The sequence below is a fragment of the Mesoplodon densirostris genome, chromosome 3, assembly GCF_025265405.1.
Source record: "Mesoplodon densirostris isolate mMesDen1 chromosome 3, mMesDen1 primary haplotype, whole genome shotgun sequence".
Taxonomy (NCBI): domain Eukaryota; kingdom Metazoa; phylum Chordata; class Mammalia; order Artiodactyla; family Ziphiidae; genus Mesoplodon; species Mesoplodon densirostris.
Window position 1 is genome coordinate 131,353,166 of NC_082663.1, and position 10,500 is coordinate 131,363,665.

The 10,500-nt window shown below is 50.8% G+C and overlaps 2 pseudogenes; both read right to left on the reverse strand.

The window, feature by feature from the left end:
* Positions 1 to 325: 325 nt before the first annotated feature.
* On the reverse strand, positions 326 to 4,211 carry LOC132486885 (Golgi-associated RAB2 interactor protein 3-like; annotated as a pseudogene).
* Positions 4,212 to 8,150: 3,939 nt separating this feature from the next.
* LOC132486886 (Golgi-associated RAB2 interactor protein 3-like) lies at positions 8,151 to 10,500 on the reverse strand (annotated as a pseudogene).

Consider the following 10,500-nt stretch of genomic DNA (forward strand, 5'->3'; position numbering starts at 1 on the left):
ATTGAAAGGAAAACAACAGTGAAACAAATTGGTTGAGATATTTCTAAGGCAGTGACTGCCACTTGGCTGACAGCAGTATAAAAATCATCCTGATGTCAGAGATGTTAAAATAAAATGGAAACGATAATACATTCCCATGGACATACGGCTTTGCATAAGAGCTTTTCCTCCCAGACCATCCCTCCCTTCTTTTTACCCTACAGAAATCCAGTATTGTGAATTTTGTGTTTATCATGTCCTTGTTTTTTTCTCCCCTTTTAGCAAATGTGTGCTAAACATGGAAGCCAACCGGGGCTTTGTCTGCCTCTCAATGGTCATGTGTGAGCCTTGTTTCTGAACCAGGAATGACTCTGAAGCTCCTAAAGAAGGAGAGGATCTTACTGGATGTCTTACTTAGAGTCCCTGAACTGGTGGCGGACTGGCTGTTCCTCAGTTTGCGAGCTGTCCTCCCGTCCTTTGTCAACTTTGGAGTTTCCATGGCCAGATGAGGACCAGTGGGAGGATGATTTCTGGGTCTTGTCCCCTCCTGTCCTGTGGTGACCTTCACGTGTCCTGCGGTGATGGGAACTTTTCCTCGATGAAGACGTGTCCTTCTTTTCTTTTTTTCTCTCCAGGCTTCATCCCTGGGGTGGAAGCCCTTCTGGCTTCCATCCCGTTCAGACATGTAGCCTTCAGTCTGCAAGGTGGAGACCACGGGGTCTGCGACCTTCCCTTCAGCTCTTCCAGCAGCACGCTTGCTGGTTGTGACTGCAACTGGCAACACCATGCTCATGCTGCTCTCTGGACCATCTCCCACCGTCGAGGATGTGCTGGCATCATCCGCCAAGACCAGGTTCATGTCCTGCAAGGATAAACTGGCAGCACCTGTAATGTCCTCGCTGGATCCGCTTTCTCCTGGATCCTTGATGGTGGCTCCCGCCAGGCCCATGGTCAACCCTGCCGCTGATCCTTTGGCACTTGTCACGGCTGCAGTTGATCCATGGGGGGCACCTGCAATGGCCTCGCCAGATCCGCTTTCTCCTGGATCCTTGATGGTGGCTCCAGCCAGGCCAATGGCCATTCCTGCCGCTGATCCTTCGGCGCTTTCCACGGCTGCATTTAATCCATGGGGGGCACCTGCAGTGGTCTCACCGGATCCGCTTTCTCCTGGATCCTTGATAATGGCTTCCGCCAGGCCCATGGTCATTCCTGCCGCTGAATACTTCGGCACTTTTCACGGCTGCACTTGATCTATGGGGGCACCTGCAATGGCCTCGCTGGATCCGCTTTCTCCTGGATCCTTGATAATGGCTCCCCCCAGGCCCATGGTTAACCCTGCCGCTGATCCTTTGGCGCTTTTCACGGCTGCAGTTGATCCATGGGGGGCACCTGCAATGGCCTCGCCGGATCCGCTTTCTCCTGGATCCTTGATGGTGGCTCCAGCCAGGCCCATGGTCATTTCTGCCGCTGATACTTCGGCGCTTTTCACGGCTGCATTTGATCCATGAGGGAAACCTGCAATAGCCTCGCCAGATCTGCTTTCTCCTGGATCCTTGATAATGGCTCCCGCCAGGCCCATGGTCATTCCTGCCGCTGATACTTCGGCGCTTTTCACGGCTGCACTTGAACTATGTGGGCACCTGCAATGGCCTCGCCGGATCTGCTTTCTCCAGGATCCTTGATGGTGGCTCCTTGATGGTGGCTCCCGCCAGGCCCATGGTCAACCCTGCCGCTGATCCTTCGGCGCTTTTCACGGCTGCAGTTGATCCATGGGGGGCACCTGCAATACCTCGCCAGATCCACTTTCTCCTGGATCCTTGATGGTGGCTCCAGCCAGGCCCATGGCCATTCCTGCCGCTGATCCTTCTGCACCTTTCACGGCTGCACTTGACCTATGGGGGCACCTGCAATGGCCTCGCCGAATCCGCTTTCTCCTGGATCCTTGATAATGGCTCCCCCCAGGCCCATGGTTAACCCTGCCGCTGATCCTTTGGCGCTTTTCACGGCTGCAGTTGATCCATGGGGGGCACCTGCAATGGCCTTGCCAGATCCGCTTTCTCCTGGATCCTTGATGGTGGCTCCAGCCAGGCCCATGGTCATTTCTGCCGCTGATACTTCGGCGCTTTTCACGGCTGCATTTGATCCATGCGGGAAACCTGCAATAGCCTCGCCGGATCTGCTTTCTCCTGGATCGTTGATAATGGCTCCTGCCAGGCCCATGGTCATTCCTGCCGCTGATACTTCGTCGCTTTTCACGGCTGCACTTGAACTATGTGGGCACCTGCAATGGCCTCGCCGGATCCGCTTTCTCCAGGATCCTTGATGGTGGCTCCTTGATGGTGGCTCCCGCCAGGCCCATGGTCAACCCTGCCGCTGATCCTTCGGTGCTTTTCACGGCTGCAGTTGATCCATGGGGGGCACCTGCAATGGCCTCACCGGATCCACTTTCTCCTGGATCCTTGATGGTGGCTCCCGCCAGACCGGTGGTCATCCCTGCCGCTGATCCTTCGGCGCTTTTCACGGCTGCAGTTGGTCCTTGGGGGGCACCTGCAATGGCCTCGCCGGCTCCGCTTTCTCCTGGATCCTTGATAATGGCTCCCTCCAGGCCCATGGTTATTCCTGCCGCTGAATACTTCGGCGCTTTTCACGGCTGCACTTGATCTATGGGGGCACCTGCAATGGCCTCGCCGGATCCGATTTCTCCTGGATCCTTGATGGTGGCTCCCGCCAGGCCCACGGTCATCCCTCCTGCTGATCCTTCGGCGCTTTTTGTGGGTCCAGTCACGTCACGAAGCTTGTGAATCCCAGCCTCATCCTGATCCCTTTCTCTGTGGAGCTCTGTGGTCTGAGCCAAGGGGAGGAGAATCAGGTAAGATAGAGATGACAGAAAGTGAGATCTGAACTGTCTGCTCCTCTCTCCTCCTGGAGCTGAGCAACTCAAGGGCTTATACTTAGAATAACCTTTGAAATCACCCAGTCTAAGCTCCCATTGGATGCAAGATCCCATCTACTGCACCACTGTCAAACGGCCACTCCATTTTACTTGAACAGTCCCAGGGTCAGGGAAAGCACTGATACAATTCTCCATGATATACACTTTAATTTTATACCCTTGTGCTTCTCTCTCTGCAGGACAGACTCCTAGAAGTGGGGTTCCTGGGTCAAGGGATGCACACCTTCTGCATTTTGGTGACTACACGGGTTGGGCTGATTTGAATCAGCATGTCGGCGTCACGGGGAGACACAACGAAGGAAGGACTTCCTAACTGTGAATGATGTTCCACAACTGATGAGACTACCTGGGCTGGGGTAAGTGTTCAAGAAGCGACCAGACAATCAGGATGCTGTAGAAGGGATTACAGCCCTGGTGATGAGACCAGTGCAGCTGATATGATACCTAAGGTCTCTCTGAAATTCAGCCCTGTGGGACAAGGTGGAGAAGCACTCGGAACCTCTCCAGTGTGGTGAATCCCATAGTGATAGCTCGTTTGTCCCTGACCCTTTTCAACAATAGAAGGTATTTCCCAGGCGAGTCTCAGAGAGCACCAAAGGCTATGAAGGACCAGCTTTGCCCTGCTCTCCCAAAGCACCCTGCCCCGTGTTCTTGAGTCTCTGTGGGTGCTTCCCACTAGGATTTTGGCATCCTCTGTAGTCGCTGCATCTCCAGTTTGGAGCATCGGGGTACTGCTGTAACTGTCTACCGGTGTTCTCAGGATATAGACAAGCTTTTCCCAATGGGAAAAGAGGTCTTTTTGTGCATCGGAAGAGGGGCACAGCTGCAGATAGAAAGTACGGCCGGTAGCAAGATTCAGGCACAGCTGCTGTTTCTCACGGTTGTGGATGGAGATCTTGACAAACTTCAAGGGAAGCAGCCTGGTGAGCTCTAGGGTCTTCACGGGCTTGCAACCTCTCCCCTTGGTGATCCGGGCGCATCTGACATGCTCTTCACAGACTTTCGTTGTTCGGGCCAGCAGCATGACGTCAGGTAGTGGGAAGAGGGGGCTGGTGGATGCGACGCCCACAGTCACCCTTCGGACGCGGTTGTCTAGGTCAATCAGTTCTCCTTCCTTGCTGACCTGGATAAAGTCGCTCTCAAACATGGGAGCGTACTTGAAAATGTCATACTCTCCTCCCTCGTACAGTTGTCGTTGCAGGACCCCCATGGAGGTCCTCAACACCCCCACTGAACAGTAGCTATTGGCCATGTAATGAGGTGAACTCCCACTGCTCATGGCTCTCTTCGTTCAAGACAGAGCCACCAGCCACAAATTGAGTCTCGGAGAGAGAGAGGGAACGAAAGCAACTCGTCACCTCCCTGCAGGACTCTGCCAGAGTCTCTTGGCCCGACCATATTTATACCGCAAGTCCTTTGTGACCCGTCACCATCACATCGCACACCCCTTGGTTGAGCCTCCAAGTCCCCACCCCCTTGGGGCAGGCTCACCAGCCTCCCCCTAAACCAACCACCATGTCCATAGGGAACAGGCTGACCCTGCCAGGGTATAGGTGTGGGTAGGCTGGATAGTCTTTGTAATCAAAAGGTTGAGAAAACCCTCCTGCTTTTGTAAATATCTGGGTGGTTTCCAGTCTTGTTGTTGTTACAAATCTCCCTGCAGGGATCATCTTCGTGCTTCTGCTGAATGATGTCCTGGGGATAAAATCCTGGAAGTGGACTGTGTCCTTGCTAAGGGCAGGCATCCTATGGGAATTGCTGTTCTCTGTGCCCCCAGCGTATATAACACAGTGCTGGCAGGAACTTAGAAAGAGTGCTACCTGTCAGAGTCCCATTGGTACTGTCATTTCCAGGATATGGAGAATTTTCTCACCCATTTTCTCTTTTCAAGGAGGCTAACTTTTGTTTATATTTACATTTATATTTATATTTTTTACAGTTTTAGAAACTTTTTATTGTGAAATATAACACACATTCATGAAAGTGCAGAAACCATAAATATAGCTTAATGAGTAACAAGAAAGTGAACACCCTTGTAGCTGCCACCCAGAGCAAGAAATAGAACCCTGCCAGCCCCTCTTCTGCATGCTCCCTCCCCACAAAGGGAACCCAAACTTGGTTTGTATTTCTTTTCTTTTCCTTCTTCTTTTTTATTGATGTATAGTTGATTTACAATGTTGTGTTAATTTGTGTTGTGTTAATTTCTTCTGTTAATTTCTGATTCAGTTTTTTGTATACATACATTCTTTTTCATATTCTTTCCATTATGGTTTATCACAGGATACTTAATATAGTTCTCTGTGCTCTACAGTAGGACCCTGCTGTTTATCCATCCTGTAGTTTGTATCTGCTAATCCCAAACTCCCAATCCTTCCCTCCTTGACCCCTGCTGTTTTTTTTTGTTTTTTTTTTTTTTGCGGTACGTGGGCCTCTCACTGTTGTGGCCTCTCTCGTTGCGGAGCACAGGCTCCGGAGCCATGGCTCACGGGCCCAGCCGCTCCGTGGCATGTGGGGTCCTCCCGGACCGGGGCACGAACCCGTGTCCCCTGTGTCGGCAGGCGGACTCCCAACCACTGCGCCACCAGGGAAGCCCGAAGCTGAGCTCTTGAACTGGAGTGACCCTTCCGAGAGGGTCTGTGTTGGGCTACGATGGCCTGACCTTCACACTCCACGTCAATCATTTCTTGCCGTGCACCTCGGGTGAGGAACCCAGGCAATTTCCAAACTCACTGCCAGCTGAAGGCTTTCTGTGGGATGCACCCCCAGCAGCTGGGGCCACAAGTCCTTCGTTGAAGAAATGCACCCCACGTGGATATTTCAAATGGAACGGTGTCTTTCAAAACATACTCTCCAATCTCCTCATTATATAGATCCTGTGGCCAAAAATAGGAAGTCACATAAAGTCCCATATTAACAACCCCCCCAGCCAAATACTTCTTTTCACAGAAACCACAGTACCCTCCACAAAGTGCACATTTGATCAGGCCACTCCCCTATTGAAAACATATCATGGCTTTGCATCCCTCCAAGGTCAGAAATCAAAATCCTTTAAATGGACCTCAAAGCCTTGCATGGCGTGGCCCCTGCTGTGTTCCCCAGCATCACATCACGCTTGCTGTGCCAGCCACGACACTGCCTTCAATATGCCTCCCACCATAGCACGTCTTCAACAATCCTGTGAAGGACCTTATTTTGCTGTAGGGAAAAAAAACCCTTTCTAGTATGTATGTGTGTTGCCAGACTTGAAGTTTGGGACATTGGTCAGTCTGTAATCAACCATCCATTGCCTCATTGCACTTGCAGCTGCAGAATTGCTACCATGGTGATGAATATTGCTGTCCAAAATATTGGCCTTGATCTGATAGGGTGTACTGACTTGCTACCCAAATTGATGTCTCCCTCCAGAGGAAGATGCCTGTTGCTTTGAAATACGTAGGTATCTGTGCACGTGTCTCTTGATGAACTGTCAAGATAGAAAAGGAAATCCAGAGAAAGTGCCAGGCAGGGCACGTTGCGGTGGGCAAGTCCCCACCTCCACTTTACTACTGCACTGGAGGTGTAAACTGTGTCAACTGTGGGTCTGCTCAGCGAACGCCCTGCATAGTGGACTAACTAGGTTCACGTTAAAGAAGTCCTTTGGGGTGAGGGAGTGAGAATGCCTAATACACGCTAAGAAAGACAAAAGGTAAAGCCAAGGGTACAGAATCCTAAGATGAAGCTGTTTTAAGTAGGCTGATTCAGCCTCTGGCATAGTGAAAATCTGGGGCTCTGAGTCAAAGGCTTGGGAAAGAGTTCCCCTTTATCTCCCTCCTCTACCCCGTAACTCCTCACATTTCCGGAAGGCTTCCCCCAAATCCCTCTCAGGTCTTAGAGAACATGGCTCTTTCTCTCCTCTTACCAAGACCCACTGCTTCAAGAGTGAACTCCAAGGACACATTGATCCCCGCAATCTATTGGTCTTTGTGTATCGGAAATCACAAGATGGGATTTTCCAGCCACCCACCAGAGCAACTGAGAAGGGCTTCCTCTCATCCTCCCAAGCTACCACTCCTCCCAGAATCCGTATCTTATTTCTCACCTCCTCCACCTCTACCACTTAATTTGCTCTGCAGAGAAAGTCCCTAAGTTTTACTGGAAACCCAACTTCCATCCTAGTAGACCCTGTTGTCACAGAAGGGAATGAGCAGAGAATTGCAAGGCTAGCAGATGACTCCCCGGTTCATACAAAGACACATGGGGCTTCCCTGGTGGCGCAGTGGTTGGGAGTCCACGTGCCGATGCAGGGGACACGGGTTCGTGTCCCTGTCCGGGAAGATCCTACATGCCGTGGAGCCGCTGGGCCCGTGAGCCATGGCCGCTGAGCCTGTGCGTCCGGAGCCTGTGCTCCGCAATGGGAGAGGCCACAGCAGCGAGAGGCCCGCATACCGCAAAAAAAGAAACCCCAAAAACAAAAAACACACATGGTTCTCAGAGGCATTCTTCTCAAATCCAACGGTGGTTAACTGTTATCAACAGTTACTCTAATCCAACTGTTATCAACTGTTGTTAACAATTGAATGATTTTCATGGACTCATGAAATTTATTTACAACTTTTTTTTAAATTGGAAAGACTTTTTTATGATGGGCATTTAAGAATGCATAATCTCAGTATGAAATGAGATTTCCTAATCTCATTTATGATTTTTTTTATTTTTAGAATCGCTTTCCACATGCATACATAATTTGCATAGTTCATCAGTACAGAGCATTTTGGATTATTCTGTTATTCCTTAACAATACCTCTAAACCTTTCTTGTGTTCCTGGATAGTGAGTATTTATGTCCCTTAGTTTCTTTATCTTATAGTTCTTGAAAGATCTCTTTCAGACTTTGTCATCCATCTCTTGTGCATATATTGAAAGGAAAACAACAGTGAAATAAATTGGTTGAGATATTTCTAAGGCAGTGACTGCCACTTGGCTGACAGCAGTATAAAAATCATCCTGATGTCAGAGATGTTAAAATAAAATGGAAACGATAATACATTCCCATGGACATACGGCTTTGCATAAGAGCTTTTCCTCCCAGACCATCCCTCCCTTCTTTTTACCCTACAGAAATCCAGTATTGTGAATTTTGTGTTTATCATGTCCTTGTTTTTTTCTCCCCTTTTAGCAAATGTGTGCTAAACATGGAAGCCAACCGGGGCTTTGTCTGCCTCTCAATGGTCATGTGTGAGCCTTGTTTCTGAACCAGGAATGACTCTGAAGCTCCTAAAGAAGGAGAGGATCTTACTGGATGTCTTACTTAGAGTCCCTGAACTGGTGGCGGACTGGCTGTTCCTCAGTTTGCGAGCTGTCCTCCCGTCCTTTGTCAACTTTGGAGTTTCCATGGCCAGATGAGGACCAGTGGGAGGATGATTTCTGGGTCTTGTCCCCTCCTGTCCTGTGGTGACCTTCACGTGTCCTGCGGTGATGGGAACTTTTCCTCGATGAAGACGTGTCCTTCTTTTCTTTTTTTCTCTCCAGGCTTCATCCCTGGGGTGGAAGCCCTTCTGGCTTCCATCCCGTTCAGACATGTAGCCTTCAGTCTGCAAGGTGGAGACCACGGGGTCTGCGACCTTCCCTTCAGCTCTTCCAGCAGCACGCTTGCTGGTTGTGACTGCAACTGGCAACACCATGCTCATGCTGCTCTCTGGACCATCTGCCACCGTCGAGGATGTGCTGGCAACATCCGCCAAGACCAGGTTCGTGTCCTGCAAGGATAAGCTGGCAGCACCTGTAATGTCCTCGCCGGATCCGCTTTCTCCTGGATCCTTGATGGTGGCTCCCGCCAGGCCCATGGTCAACCCTGCCGCTGATCCTTCGGCACTTTTCACGGCTGCAGTTGATCCTTGGGGGGCACCTGCAATGGCCTCGCCGGCTCTGCTTTCTCCTGGATCCTTGATAATGGCTCCCTCCAGGCCCATGGTTATTCCTGCCGCTGAATACTTCGGCGCTTTTCACGGCTGCACTTGATCTATTGGGGCACCTGCAATGGCCTCGCCGGATCCGATTTCTCCTGGATCCTTGATGGTGGCTCCCGCCAGGCCCACGGTCATCCCTCCTGCTGATCCTTCGGCGCTTTTTGTGGGTCCAGTCACGTCACGAAGCTTGTGAATCCCAGCCTCATCCTGATCCCTTTCTCTGTGGAGCTCTGTGGTCTGAGCCAAGGGGAGGAGAATCAGGTAAGATAGAGATGACAGAAAGTGAGATCTGAACTGTCTGCTCCTCTCTCCTCCTGGAGCTGAGCAACTCAAGGGCTTATACTTAGAATAACCTTTGAAATCACCCAGTCTAAGCTCCCATTGGATGCAAGATCCCATCTACTGCACCACTGTCAAACGGCCACTCCATTTTACTTGAACAGTCCCAGGGTCAGGGAAAGCACTGATACAATTCTCCATGATATACACTTTAATTTTATACCCTTGTGCTTCTCTCTCTGCAGGACAGACTCCTAGAAGTGGGGTTCCTGGGTCAAGGGATGCACACCTTCTGCATTTTGGTGACTACACGGGTTGGGCTGATTTGAATCAGCATGTCGGCGTCACGGGGAGACACAACGAAGGAAGGACTTCCTAACTGTGAATGATGTTCCACAACTGATGAGACTACCTGGGCTGGGGTAAGTGTTCAAGAAGCGACCAGACAATCAGGATGCTGTAGAAGGGATTACAGCCCTGGTGATGAGACCAGTGCAGCTGATATGATACCTAAGGTCTCTCTGAAATTCAGCCCTGTGGGACAAGGTGGAGAAGCACTCGGAACCTCTCCAGTGTGGTGAATCCCATAGTGATAGCTCGTTTGTCCCTGACCCTTTTCAACAATAGAAGGTATTTCCCAGGCGAGTCTCAGAGAGCACCAAAGGCTATGAAGGACCAGCTTTGCCCTGCTCTCCCAAAGCACCCTGCCCCGTGTTCTTGAGTCTCTGTGGGTGCTTCCCACTAGGATTTTGGCATCCTCTGTAGTCGCTGCATCTCCAGTTTGGAGCATCGGGGTACTGCTGTAACTGTCTACCGGTGTTCTCAGGATATAGACAAGCTTTTCCCAATGGGAAAAGAGGTCTTTTTGTGCATCGGAAGAGGGGCACAGCTGCAGATAGAAAGTACGGCCGGTAGCAAGATTCAGGCACAGCTGCTGTTTCTCACGGTTGTGGATGGAGATCTTGACAAACTTCAAGGGAAGCAGCCTGGTGAGCTCTAGGGTCTTCACGGGCTTGCAACCTCTCCCCTTGGTGATCCGGGCGCATCTGACATGCTCTTCACAGACTTTCGTTGTTCGGGCCAGCAGCATGACGTCAGGTAGTGGGAAGAGGGGGCTGGTGGATGCGACGCCCACAGTCACCCTTCGGACGCGGTTGTCTAGGTCAATCAGTTCTCCTTCCTTGCTGACCTGGATAAAGTCGCTCTCAAACATGGGAGCGTACTTGAAAATGTCATACTCTCCTCCCTCGTACAGTTGTCGTTGCAGGACCCCCATGGAGGTCCTCAACACCCCCACTGAACAGTAGCTATTGGCCATGTAATGAGGTGAACTCCCACTGCTCAT